This window comes from Rhinopithecus roxellana, chromosome 5, assembly GCF_007565055.1.
Source record: "Rhinopithecus roxellana isolate Shanxi Qingling chromosome 5, ASM756505v1, whole genome shotgun sequence".
NCBI lineage: Eukaryota > Metazoa > Chordata > Mammalia > Primates > Cercopithecidae > Rhinopithecus > Rhinopithecus roxellana.
Window position 1 is genome coordinate 46753161 of NC_044553.1, and position 14614 is coordinate 46767774.

The following is a 14614-nucleotide window of genomic DNA, read 5'->3' on the forward strand; positions in this document are numbered from 1 at the left end:
TTGTATTTTCCTAGTAACTAATGATCTTGAACAGCTTTTCGTATGCTTATTGATCATTTGTATGTCTTTGTTGGTGAAATGTCTAAGTCTTCTACCCATTTTTTAAAAATTAGATTTTCTTCATTGTGGGAAAAAAAGCTACCATTTTAACCATTTTAAGTGTACAATCTAATGACATTAAGTACATTCACAATGTTGGGCAATCATTATTACTGTCTATTTCCAGAAGGTTTCCATCATCCAAAACTGAGACTTTGTTTCCATTAAAAAGTAACCCCCCCCTCCACTTTCCCCTCAGCCCCTGGTGACATCTATTCTATTTTCTGTCCTTATGAATTTACTTATTCTAGCTACTTCATATAAGTGGAATCAGACAATAATTTGTCCTTTTGTGTCTGGCTTTTCTCACTTAGCATAATGATTTCAAGGTCCATCTGTAATGTAACAGGTATCAGAATTCATTTTTACATTGGGTTATTTGTCATGTAAACATGTCATGATAACTTATGCAAGTTTTTATGTAGTTTAGATACAATTCCCTTATCAGATATGTGATTTACAAATATTTTCTCCCATTCTGTGGCTTATATTTTCATTTTCATAATAGTGTGTCTTTTGAAGTATGAACATTTTTAGTTTTAATGAAGTCTAATATCAATTTTTTTCTTTAATGGTTTATTCTTTTGGTGTTGTGTCTTTACAACTATTTGCTTATTAACTCAAGGTCACAAAGATTTTCCCCTATGTTTAATTCAAGATTCTCAGTTTATGCACTTAGGTCTGTGAACTATTTTGCGGTAATGTTTGTACATGGTGTGAGGTAAGGGTCTAAGTTAATTTTTTTTCGTCTTGCTATCCTAGGAAAATCTATCCTTTTCCCACTTGTCCTTTTGTTGAAAATCAATTGACGCAAAAATATAAGGGTTTATTTCTGGATTCCACTGATCTGTATGATTTTCTAATGTCAATACCACATTGTCTTGATTTCTAGTTTTAGAGTATATTTTTGAAATAAGGTAATATAAATTCTCCAACTGTGTTCTTTTTAAAAGGTATTTTTGGGCTGTCTATGTCCTTTGCATTTTCAATTCAATTTTAGGATTAGCTCATCAGTTTATATTAAAAAGGTGACTTTGATAGACATTGCTTTGCATGTATAGATTTTAAAAAGGCTGGGTGCAGTGGCTCACACTTGTAATCCCAGCACTTTGGGAGGCAGAAGTAGGAGAATCACTTGAGCCCAGGAATTTTAGACCAGCCTGAGCAACACAGTGAGAACTTATCTTTCTCTAAAAATAATAATAACAATAATAATAAAAAGAAATGATGTGTAGATCCATTTGGGGAGAGTTGCCATCTTAATACTGTGCCTGATTGTTCAAGGAACCAACTTTTGGTTTTATTAATTTTGTCAGATTTTTTTGTTTTTGTTACTAATTTTAAAATTTTTAAATTGACAGACAATAATTATATATATTATTGGGGTACATAGTGATGTTTCAATACATCTAATATTCAGTGACCAGATCAAGGTAATTTTGTGTCCTTTAACAAATTGCTATATCTCCTTCCCTTCCCCCTACCCATCCCATCCTCTAGTATTCTCTATTCTAATTTTTACTTCTTTGAGATCAACTTTTTTTAGCTTTCACATATGAGTAAGAACATGCAGTGTTTAACTTTCTGTTCCTGGCTTATTTCACATAACATAATGTCCTGCTGTTCTATCCGTGTTGCTGCAAAAGACAGAATTTTGTTCTTTTTTATGGCTGATAGTATTCCGTTGTATATATATACCACATTGTCTTTATCCATTCATCCATTGTTGGACACCTAGGTTTGACTCCATATCTTGGCTATTACGAATAGTGCTGCAATAAACATAGGGGTGCAGATGTCTCTTCAATATACTGATTTCCTTTCCTTTGGATAAATTCCCAGTAGTGGGATTGCTAGATCATATGGTAGTTCTATTTGTAGTTTTTCTGAGGAACCTCCATACTTTTCTCCATAGTGGCTGTACTAGTTTACATTCCCGCCAACAGTGTATAAGAGCTCCCTTTTCTCTGCATACTTGCCAGCATGTGTTACTTTTTGTGTTTTGGTATAGCCGTTATAACTGGAGTGAGATGATACTTCATTGTGATTTTGATTTGCATTTCCCTGATAGTGATATTGGGCCTTTTTTCATATATTTGTTTGCCATTTGTATGTCTTCTTTTGAGAAATATTTGTTCACATCATTTACCCATTTAAAAAATTGGATATTTTTTGCTGTTGAGATGTTTGAGTTCCTTCTGTATTCTGGATGCTAATCTTATTGGATGATAGTTTGCAGGTATTTTTCTCCCATCCTGTAGGTTGTATTTTCACTTTGTTGATTGTTTCCTTTACTGTGCAGAAGCGTTTTTGTTTGATATAATCCATTTGTTTATTTTTGCTTTTGTTGTCTGTGCTTTTGAGGTCTTATTAATAAAATCTTCTCCTAGACCAGTGTCCTAAAGTGTTTCCCCTATGTTTTATTCTAGTAGTTTTATCATGTTGGGCCTTACATTTAGGTCTTTTGCACATTTGGAGTTTGTTTTTGTACAGGGTGAGAGGTGGGGGCCTAGTTAAATTCTTCTGCATATGGATGTCCAGTTTTCCCAGCACCGTTTGTTGAAGATTTGTCTTTTTTTTTTTTTTTTTTTTTGAGACGGAGTCTCGCTCTGTCGCTCAGGCTGGAGTGCAGTGGCCGGATCTCAGCTCACTGCAAGCTCCGCGTCCCGGGTTTACGCCATTCTCCTGCCTCAGCCTCCGGAGTAGCTGGGACTACAGGTGCCCACCACCTCGCCTGGCTAATTTTTTTTGTATTTTTTTTAGTAGAGATGGGGTTTCACCGTGTTAGCCAGGATGGTCTTGATCTTGTGACCTCGTGATCCGCCCGTCTCGGCCTCCCAAAGTGCTGGGATTACAGGCTTCAGCCACCGCGCCCGGCCGAAGATTTGTCTTTTCCTCAATGAGTGTTCTTGGCACCTTTGTCCAAAATCAGATGGCTGTAGATACGTGGATTAATTTCTAGGTTCTCTTTTCTGTTCTATTGTTCTATGTGTCTGGTTTTGTGCCAGTACCATGCTGTTTTGGTTACTACAACTATGTAGTGTATTTTGAGGTCTGGTAGTGTGATACCTCTGGCTTTGTTCTTACTTATTTATTTATTTATTGAGATAGAGTCTCACTCTTTTGCCCAGGCTAGAGTGCAGTGGCATGATATTGGCTCACTGCAACCTCAGCCTCCCAGGTTCAAGTGTTTCTCCTGCCTCAGCTTCCCAAGTAGTTGAGATTATAGGCACATGTCATCACGCCAGGCTAATTATCATATTTTTAGTAGAGATGGGGTTTCACCATGTTGACTAGGCTGGTCTCCAACTCCTGACCTCAGGTGATCCACCCATCTCGGCCTCCCAAAGTGCTGGGATTACAGGCGTGAGCCACCGCGCCCAGCCCTAGCTTTGTTCTTTTTGCTCAGGGTTGCTTTGGCTATTTGGGGTCTTTTGTGGTTCCATACAAATTTTAGGGGTTATGGTTGGGCACAGAGAACATTCTTTTTTTTTCTTTTCTTTTCTTTTTTTTTTTTTAATTATACTTTAAGTTCTAGGGTACATGTGCACAATGTGCAGGTTTGATACATAGGTATACATGTGCCATGTTGGTTTGATGCACCCATCAACTCATCATTTATATTAGGTATTTCTCCTAATGCTATTCCTCCCACAGCCCTCCACTCACCGACAGACCCTGGCGTGTGATGTTCCCGGCCCTGTGTCCAAGTGTGATCTCATTGTTCAGTTCCCACCTATGAGTAAGAACATGCAGTGTTTGATTTTCTGTCCTTGTGATAGTTTGCTGAGAATGATGGTTTCCAGTCTCATCCATGTCCCTGCAAAGGACATGAACTCATCCTTTTTTATGGCTGCATAGTGCCCCATGGTGTATATGTGCCACATTTTCTTAATCCAGTTTATCATTGATGGACATTTGGGTTGGTTCCAAGTCTTTGCTTTTGTGAATAGTGCTGCAATAAACATATATGTGCATGATTTATAGTAGCATGATTTGTAATTCTTTGGGTATATACCCAGTAATGGGATTGCTGGGTCAAATGGTAATTCTAGTCCTAGATCCTTGAGGAATCGCCACACTGTCTTCCACAATGGTTGAACTAATTTACACTCCCACCAACAGTGTAAAAGTGTTCCTATTTCTCCACATCCTCGCCAGCGTCTGTTGTTTCCTGACTTTTTAATGATTGCCATTCTAACTGGCGTGAGATGGTATCTCATTGTGGTTTTGATTTGCATTTTTCTGATGACCAGTGATGATGAGCATTTTTTCATGTATCTGTTGGCTGCATAAATGTCTTCTTTTGAGAAATGTCTGTTCATTTCCTTTGCCCACTTTTTGATGGGGTTGTTTTTTTCTTATAAATTTGTTTGAGTTCTTTGTAGATTCTGGATATTAGCCCTTTTTCAGATGGGTAGATTACAAAAATTTTCTCCCATTCTGTAGGTTGCCTGTTCACTCTGATGGTAGTTTCTTTTGCCGTGCAGAAGCTCTTTAGTTTAATTAGATCCCATTTGTCTATTTTGGCTTTTGTTGCCATTGTTTTTGGTGTTTTAGTCATGAAGTCCTTGCCCATGCCTATGTCCTGAATGGTATTGCCTAGGTTTTCTTCTAGGGTTTTTATGGTTTTAGGTCTAACATTTAAGTCTTTAATCCATCTCGAATTAATTTTTGTATAAGGTGTAAGGAAGGGATCCAGTTTCAGCTTTCTACATATGGCTACCAGTTTTCCCAGCACCATTTATTAAATGGGGAATTCTTTCCCCATTTCTTGTTTTTGTCAGGTTTGTCAAAGATCAGGTGGTTGTAGATGTGTGGTGTTATTTCTGCGGCCTCTGTTGTGTTCCATTGGTCTATATCTCTGTTTTGGTACCAGTACCATGCCGTTTTGGTTACTGAAGCCTTATAGTATAGTTTAGAAGTCAGGTAGCATGATGCCTCCAGCTTCGTTCTTTTTGCTTAGGATTATCTTGGCAATGCAAGCTCTTTTTTGGTTCCATATGAACTTTAAAGTAGTTTTTTCCAATTCTGTGAAGAAAGCCATTGGTAGCTTGATGGGGATGGCATTGAATCTGTAAATTACCTTGGGCAGTATGGCCATTTTCATGATATTGATTCTTCCTATCCATGAGCATGGAATGTTCTTCCATTTGTTTGTGTCCTCTTTTATTTCATTGAGCAGTGGTTTGTAGTTCTTCCTTGAAGAGGATCCTTCACATCCCTTGTAAGTTGGATTCCTAGGTATTTTATTCTCTTTGTAGCAATTGTGAATGGGAGTTCACTCGTGATTTGACTCTCTGTTTGTCTGTTAATAGTGTATAGGAATGCTGTGATTTTTGCACATTGATTTTGTATCCTGAGACTTTGCTGAAGTTGTTTATCAGCTTAAGGAGATTTTGGGCTGAGACGATGGGGTTTTCTAAATATACAATCATGTCATCTGCAAACAGGGACAATTTGACTTCCTCATTTCCTAACTGAACACCCTTTATTTCTTTCTTTTGCCTGATTGCCCTAGCCAGAACTTCCAACTGTATGTTGAATAGGAGTGGTGAGAGAGGGCGTCCTTGTCTTGTGCCAGTTTTCAAAGGAAATGCTTCCAGGTTTTGCCCATTCAGTATGATATTGGCTGTGGGTTTGTCACAAATAGCTCTAATTATTTTGAGATACATTCCATCAGTACCTAGTTTATTGAGAGTTTTTAGCATGAAGGGCTGTTGAATTTTGTCAAAGGCCTTTTCTGCATCTATTGCGATAATCAGGTGGGTTTTTGTCATTGGTTCTGTTTGTGTGATGGATTAAGTTTATTGATTTGCAGTATGTTGAACCAGCCTTGCATCCTAGGGATGAAGCCAACTTGATTGTAGTGGATAAGCTTTTTGATATGCTGCTGGATTCAGTTTGCCAGTAATTTATTGAGGATTTTCACACTGATGTTCATCAGGGATATTGGCCTAAAATTCTCTTTTTTTGTTGTGTCTCTGCCAGGCTTTGGTATCAGGATGACATTGGCCTCATAAAATGAGTTAGGGAGGATTCCCTCTTTTTCTATTGATTGGAATAGTTTCAGAAGGAATGGTACCAGCTGCTCTTTGTACCTCTGGTAGAATTCAGCTGTGAATCCGTCTGGTCCTGGACTTTTTTTGGTTGGTAGCCTGTTAATTATTGCCTCAATTTCAGAGCCTGTTATTGGTCTATTCAGAGATTCAACTTCTTCCTGGTTTAGTCTTGGGAGGGTGTATGTGTCCAGGAATTTATCCATTTCTTCTAGATTTTCTATTTTATTTGTGTAGAGCTGTTTATAGTATTCTCTGATGGTAGTTTGTATTTCTGTGGGATCAGTGGTGATATCCCCTTTATCATCTTTTATTGCATCTATTTGATTCTTCTCTCTTTTCTTCTTTATTAGTCTTGCTAGCGGTCTGTCAATTTTGTTGATTTAAAAAAAAAAAAAAAACAGCTCCTGGATTCATTGATTTTTTGAAGGGCTTTTTGTGTCTCTATGTCTTTCAGTTCTGCTCTGATCTTAGTTACTTCTTGCCTTCTGCTAGCTTTCGAATTTGTTTGCTCTTGCTTTAGTTATTTTCACTGTGATGTTAGGGTGTCAATTTTAGATCTTTTCTGCTTTTTCTTGTGGGCATTTAGTGCTATAAGTTTCTGTCTAGACACTGCTTTAAATGTGTCCCAGAGATGCTGGTACATTGTATGTTTGTTCTCATTGGTTTCAAAGAACATCTTTATTTCTGCTTTCAGTTTGTTATGTACCCAGTAGTCATTCATGAGCAAGTTGTTCAGTTTCTATGTAGTTGTGCAGTTTTGAGTGAGTTTCTTAATCCTGAGTTCTAATTTGATTGCACTGTTGTCTGAGAGACAGTTTGTTGTGATTTCTGTTCTTTTACATTTTCTGAGGAGTGTTTTACTTCCAATTATGTGGTCAGTTTTAGAATAAGTGCGATGTGGTGCTGAGAAGAATGTATATTTTGTTGATTTGGGGTGCAGAGTTCTGTCAATGTCTATTAGGTCTGCCTGTTGCAGAGCTGAGTTCAGGTCCTGGATATCCTTGTTAACCTTCTGTCTCGTTGATCTGTCTGATATTTACAGTGGGATGTTAAAGTCTCCCATTATTATTGTTTGGGAATCTAAGTCTCTTTGTAGGTCTCTAAGGACTTGCTTTATGAATCTGGGTGCTCCTGTATTGGGTGCATATATATTTATGATAATTAGCTCTTCTTGTTGAATTGATCCCTTTACCATTATGTAATGGCCTTCTTTGTCTTTTTTTTTTTTTTTTTTTTTTTTTTTTTTTGAGACGGAGTTTCGCTCTGTTACCCAGGCTGGAGTGCAGTGGCCGGATCTCAGCTCACTGCAAGCTCCGCCTCCCGGGTTCATGCCATTCTCCTGCCTCAGCCTCCCGAGTAGCTGGGACTACAGGCGCCCGCCACCTCGCCCGGCTAGTTTTTTGTATTTTTTAGTAGAGACGGGGTTTCACCATGTTAGCCAGGATGGTCTCGATCTCCTGACCTCGTGATCCGCCCGTCTCGGCCTCCCAAAGTGCTGGGATTACAGGCTTGAGCCACCGCGCCCGGCCTTCTTTGTCTGTTTTGATCTTTATTGGTTTAAAGTCTGTTTTATCAGAAACTAGGATTGTAACCCCTGCTTTTTTTTGCTTTCCATTTGCTTGGTAGATCTTCCTCCATCCCTTTGTTTTGAGCCTATGTGCATCTTTGCACGTGAGATGGATGTCCTGAATACAGCACACTGATGGGTCTTGACTCTTTATCCAATTTGCCAGTCTGTGTCTTTTAGTTGGGGCATTTAGCCCACTTACATTTAAGGTTAATATTTTATTATGTGTCAATTTGATCCTGTCATCATGGTGTTCGCTGGTTATTTTGCCTGTCAATTGATGCAGTTTCTTCACAGCATCGATGGTCTTTACAATTTGGCATGTTTTTGCAGTGGCTGGTACTGGTTGTTTCTTTCCATGTTTAGTGCTTCCTTCAGGGTCTCTTGTAAGGCAGGCCTGGTGGTGACAAAATCTCTCAGCATTTGCTTGTCTGTAAAGGATGTTATTTCTTCTTCACTTGTGAAGCTTAGTTTGGCTGGATATGAAATTCTGGGTTGAAAATTCTTTTCTTTAAGAATGTTGATTAGTGGCCCCTACTCTCTTGTGGCTTGTAGGATTTCTGCTGAGAGATCCACTGTTAGTCTGATGGACTTCCCTTTGTGGGTAACTCGACCTTTCTTTCTGACTGCCCTTAACACTTTTTCCTTCATTTCAATCTTGGTGAATCTGACAATTATGTGTCTTGGGGTTGCTCTTCTTAAGGAGTATCTTTGTGGTGTTCTCTGTATTTCGTGAATTTGAATGTTGGCCTGCCTTGCTAGGTTGGGGAAGTTCTCCTGGATAATATCCTGCAGAGTGTTTTCCAACTTGGTTCCATTTTCCCCATCACTTTCAGGTACAACAATCAAATGTAGATTTGGTCTTTTCACATAGTCCCATATTTCTTGGAGGCTTTATTCATTTCTTTTTACTTTTTTCTCTAACCTTGTCTTCTCCCTTTATTTCATTAATTTTGTCTTAAATCACTGATACCCTTTCTTCCGCTTGGTTGAATCGGCTGTTGAAGCTTGTGCATGCGTCACAAAGTTCTCGTGCCATGGTTTTCAGCTCCATCAGGTCACTTAAGGTCTTCTCTACACTGTTTATTTCAGTTAGCCATTCGTCTAATCTTTTTTCAAGATTTTTAACTTCCTTGTGATGAGTTGTAACATCCTCCTTTAGCTCAGAGAACTTTGTTATTACCGATTTTCTGAAGCCTACTCTGTCAACTCGTCAAAATCATTCTCCGTCCAGCTTTGTTCCATTGCTGGTGAGGAGCTGCAATCCTTTGGAAGAGAAGAGGTGCTCTGAGTTTTAGGATTTTCAACTTTTCTGCTCTAGTTTCTCCCCATCTTTGTGGTTTTATCTACCTTTGGTCTTTGATGTTGGTGACCTACAGATGGGGTTTTGGTGTAGATGACCTTTTTGTTGATGTTGATACTATTCCTTTCTGTTTGTTAGTTTTCCTTCTAACAGTCAGGTCCCTCAGCTGCAGGTCTGTTGGAATTTGCTGGAGTTCCACTCCAGACCCTGTTTGCCTGGGTATCACCTGCGGAGGCTGCAGAACAGCAAATATTGCAGAACAGCAAATATTGCGGAACAGCAAATATTGCTACCTGATCCTTCCTCTGGAAACTTTGTCCTAAAGGGGCAGCCGCCTATATGTGGTGTCTGTCAGCCCCTACTGGGAGATGTCTCCCAGTTAGGCTACATGGGGGTCAGGGACCCACTTGAGGAGGCAGTCTGTCTGTTCTCAGAGCTCAAATGCCATGCTGGGAGAACCACTGCTCTCTTCAGAGCTGTCAGACAGGGACGTTTAAGTCTGCAGAAGTTGTCTGCTGCCTTCTATTCAGCTATACCCTGCCCACAGAGGTGGAGTCTATAGAGGCAGTAGGACTTGCTGAGCTGAGGTGGGCTCTGCCCAGTTCGAGCTTCCCAGCCACTTTGTTTACCTACTTGAGCCTCAGCAATGGTGGACGCCCTTCCCCCAGCCAGGCTGCTGTCTTGCAGATCGATCTCAGACTGCTGCGCTAGCAGTGAGCAAGGCTCCGTGGGTGTGGGACCCTCTGAGCCAGGCACGGGAGAGAATCACCTTGTCTGCCAGTTGCAACAGCCTTGGGAAAAGCGCAGTATTTGGGTGGGAGTGCCCCGTTTTTTTGGGTAGTCTGTCATGGCTTCCCTTGTCTAGGAAAGGGAAATCCTCTGACCCTTTGTGCTTCTCGGGTGAGGCAGCACCCCACCTTGCTTCATCTCACCCTCCATGCACTGCACCCACTGTCCAACCAGTCCCAATCAGATGAACCAGGTACCTCAGTTGGAAATGCAGAAATCACCCATCTTCTGCTTCGATCATGCTGGAAGCTGCAGACCGGAGCTGTTCCTATTCAACCATCTTGGAACACCCCTCTTTTTTTTTCTTTTTTTGAGACAGGGTCTCATTCTGTCACCTAGGCTGGTATAATGCAGTGGCTGTATTACAGCCTACTGCAACCTCAACCTCCTGGGCTCAGGTGATTCTTCCACCTCAGCCTCCTGAGTAGCTGGAACTACAGGTGCATGCCACCACACCCAGCTAATTTTTTGTAGAGACAGGGTTTTGCCATGTTGCCCAGGCTGGTCTTGAACTTCTGGGCTCAAGTGATCCTCCTGCCTCAGCTTCCCAAAGTGGTAGGATTACAGATGTGAGTCACCACACCCAGCTGAGAACATACTTTGTATATTTTTAATCTCTTTAAATTTTTTGAGACTTGTTTGGTGGCCTTCTTATTCTTACTGATTTTCTTTCTTTTTTTGTTAGTTATTGAAATATCCAAGTCTTATTGCTGAATTGTCTGTTTCTTCTTCCAGTTCTGTTGATTTTTGCTTCATGTATTTGGGCACTGTTTTTAGGCTCATATACATTTATAATTGCATATATCTGCCTGATGCATTGACCCTTTTGCTGTAAAAAGTCTCTCTGTGTCTCTTGTAATATTTCTTAAAGTCTGTTTTGTCTGATATCGGTATAGGTATTCCAGCTCCTTTATGGCTACTGTTTGCATAATTAACGTTCTTTTTTTGTAGAGAGACCAAATCTCTGTCACCCAGGCTGGAGTGCAGTGGTGCAATCATAACTCACTGCCGACTCAAAGTCCTGGGCTCAAGTGATCCTCCCACTTCAGCTTCTGAGTAGCTGGGACTACAGACATGTGCTACCATGCCCTGCTAATTTTTCTTATTTTTATTTTTTGTAGAGATGAGGTCTTGCTGTGTTGCCCAGGGTGGTCTTGAACTCCTGTCTCTGCCTCCCAAAGTGCTGGGATTATAGGCATGAGCCACTGTACCTGGTCTCCTTTTTTTGATAATTCTCACCAAGCTTGTGCCTCTTGGCTCTGGCCTATATATATAGTTATCAGATTTCACTGTTCTTTGAGATTCTCGCATATGTTTACTAAGGACAAGGATTCACTCATAATTATATCCTAATCGAAGTGCATTTGTCTTCAGGGTTCTAAGAGTTCTAGTGTATACTTCCTATGATGTTTAAGGAAAACGACTGTGTATTTGTTAGTAAGACAGTGCAATGGATCTTTGTGGCTTTGGTGACTTATGGTATCCATTCCGATTTCTTTTGGTCACAGCAATTTGATTTCTCTTGGGATTTACCTTTCTTTCATTGAGTACAGACTGGGATGGCTAATAATCAGATTGCCTTTCCCCCTTTTTAGCTAAAGGGGTTGGGGCCCATAACTCAGGCCAGAGCACTGAGATCCTCCCTTCCTGGAATTTAAAACCTGAGCAGGCTGGGTTGGGCGCAGTGGCTCATACCTGTAATCCCAGCACTTTGGGAGGCCAAGGTGGGAGGATTCGTTGAACCTGGGAGGTCGAGGCTGCAGTGAGCCATGGTCATGCCAGTGTACTCCAGCATGCGTGACAGAGGGAGATGCTACATTGAAAACTAAAACCAAACCAAGCCAAACCAAAACAAAAACCTGAGCAGGCTGATTCGAAGACTGGAAATGGCCATAGTACCTTCCTTGCAGCCACTTTGCCTGCGGGATACTGGCTAAGTAGTTCCTGCTGCTTGGACCTCAGGAAATACTCTTTGTATCTTCTTCCCAACCTGCATAACCCAGTTTCCCTGTTGATTGTGTGCTCCTTTCCCCATTCCTTTTTTTTTCTTTTTCTTTTTAATGTTTTCTGGAGACAGGGTCTGGCTGTCATCCAGGCTCAAGTGCAGTGGTATGATCATAGCTCACTGAGGCCTCTTAACTCCTGGGTTCAATTGATCCTCCCACCTCAGCCTCCTAAGGAGCTGAGACTACAGGCACAGGCCACCATGCCCAGCTACTTATTTTATTTTTTGTAGAGACAGGAGTCTTGCTGCGTTGTCCAATAATTTCCATTTGCCCCCTTAAGTTAGTCAGGTCCAATTACCTGCAATGAAAGAAGTATGATGACCTCAGAGGAACGTAGAAAGTTTACAAAATTGCTGTAAATAATGTACTTGTCTTTGGACGCTGGTATCTATATTAAGAATGATCTTTTCAATTTTATTTTTGGGTGCTGAGTCAGTTTTATCCCAGAAGCTAAAAACTAAACAACCCTAAGTTGACAACTGTACAAAATTGAAGAACCCCAACTTGAACATTTCAATTTTGAAAGGGATTTCAGATTCATCAAGAGACTGATAGCTCTGCTGCACCTAAATCTAATGAGAGGTAAAATCCAAGTGATGGGGATCAATAAGAATTCTCAGGTTCCCATCCCCTTAACCACTGGCAAAGAAGTACAGTAGGCCCCCTCATCTGTGGCTTCGCTTTCCGCAATTTCAGTTACCTGTGGCCAACCACGATCTGGAAATATTAAAGGAAAATTTCATAAATAAACAATTGATAAGTTTTAAATTGTGTGCCATTCTGAGTAGCGTGATGAAATCTCTCACTCCCCAGCCTGTGTAGGATGTGAATCCCTCCTTAGCTTACACTGTATGTGCTACCTGCCTGCTAGTCACTTAGTAGATATCTTGATGATCAGATCAAAGAAACGTAGTATATGTAGGGTTTGGTACTATCTGCAGTGTCAGGCATCCACAGGAAGTCTTGGAACGTTTCCCCTGCAGATAAGAGGGGGCTAAGGTATGTTACAAAAAATACAAACTTCCACCATGCTTCATATTAGAAAATAGTGTTACTTCCCCATTCTTAGAATACCCAGCACTTTCCTGTGGGAACTCAGTTCTGTTCCCTTTGCTTATGGGGGTAGGGGAAGACTAGAGATGAGAGTCAATCTATTCTGACATTACTGTCCCCTCCAGGTAAAAAGCACAGTATAACTCTACCCTTAGGAAATCCTTGTCTTAATTTTTTCTGTCAACATAAGAGGTTATAGTGTTTTAGTTGCAACTGTTAGATCCAGGGAATAATTTCCTGTTTGGTAGCTGCCATGTACTACTCCAATGGCCAGAACCACTTTATTTTATTTTATTTTTTAGAGACAAGGTCTTGCTATGTTGCCCAGTCTGGTCTTGAACTCCTGGGCCCAAGCAGTCCTCTCACCTTGGCCTCCCAAAGCGTTGGGATTATAAGCATGAGCCATAGTGCCCAGCCAGAGCCATTTTAAATACATAATTTCCAACTTCAGCTGGGCCACTGACTCTATTTAACAGTTTTTTCATTCTAGGAAGCCCTCCTTGCCAGTTCTTCTCATGCTCCTAGTTTCCTTTCCCTCAGTGTATCCTGAACACCTAACTCATGCCACTGTTACTATAGCATTTATTGAATAGGACTAACATTGTTTCTTTACAAGCCTCTCAAAAAGAGAGGAACCTTGTCTTACTCATCTTTGCATTGTCTAGTACAATATTTGGAGTAAAATGCTATGAATGCTGTCATAGTATATTTGTGTTGCTATAACAAAATACCTGAGATTGGGTAATTTATAAAGAACAGAAATTTATTTCTCACAGTTCTGGAGGCTGGGAAGTCCAAGCCCAAGGCACTGGCATTTGGCATCTGGTAAGATCTTCTTGCTGCATCCTCACATGGCAGGTGGAAGGGCAAGAATGACGAATCCTGTGTCCTTACATTGCAAAAAGATTGAACAGAGTGGACCCCCTTCCACAAACCCTTTTTATAAGGGCCCCAGTCCTTTCAAGGTAGAGCCCTCATGACTTAATCATCTCCCAAAATACCATGCCTCTTAATACCACCACAGTGGAGATTAAGTTCAACATGATTTTTGGAGGGGGCACCATCATTCAAACCTCAGCAAATACTTATTAAGTGAATAAATGCCCAATACAGAGTGAAGCCAGTTGTAGATATGCTGGTAGCAAAAAGGACTAGAAGAGACTGAGGTTATCAATGCAAAGAGCATCCTTTTCAGATAGGCTGAGTGAAGTGGCCTGAGGTATCAAGGCCAGTAGCGGCAGTGCTGAGAATAAACCCATGTGGCAAAACTCCAAAAATATGCTCTTTTCTACTTTACCTTTTGGAAGCTCTTCTAGAACCTCATCTTCTATAATCGACTCTCAGATGTGACAGGCTGTGCTGTTCAGCCATTCTTTGCTTTCTGAGTTTCAGGAAGAACTTGTTTACGAAGCTAGATAATTCTAGCTTTATTTCTCACTGAGTTCTCCCCTGACCCATCCTTGCTTTGACAAGAGTTCACTTGAATTGCTTCGATAACTGGGTTTATCAAAAAAAACTACCTAAGGAATCTAAAGTCATCAATTGTTTAGACTTCTGCTAATTATTTTTTTCCCAATTTTTTTTTTTTTTTTTTTTTTTTGAGACAAGGTCTCACTCCCTCACCCAGGCTGGAGTGCAGTTGTATGATCTCAGCTCACTGCAACCTCCACCTCCTGGGTTCAAGTGATTCTCATGCCTCAGCCTCCTGAGTAGCTGGAATTTCAGGCACACCACC

At 40.6% G+C, this 14614-nt stretch overlaps 1 protein-coding gene across 16 annotated transcripts in view; it reads left to right on the forward strand.

Moving 5' to 3' along the window:
* The window catches only part of FAM81A (family with sequence similarity 81 member A), a 163303-nt gene that overhangs the window by 95550 nt on the left and 53139 nt on the right, over positions 1–14614 (forward strand). The gene's annotated exons all lie outside the window — the stretch shown is intronic.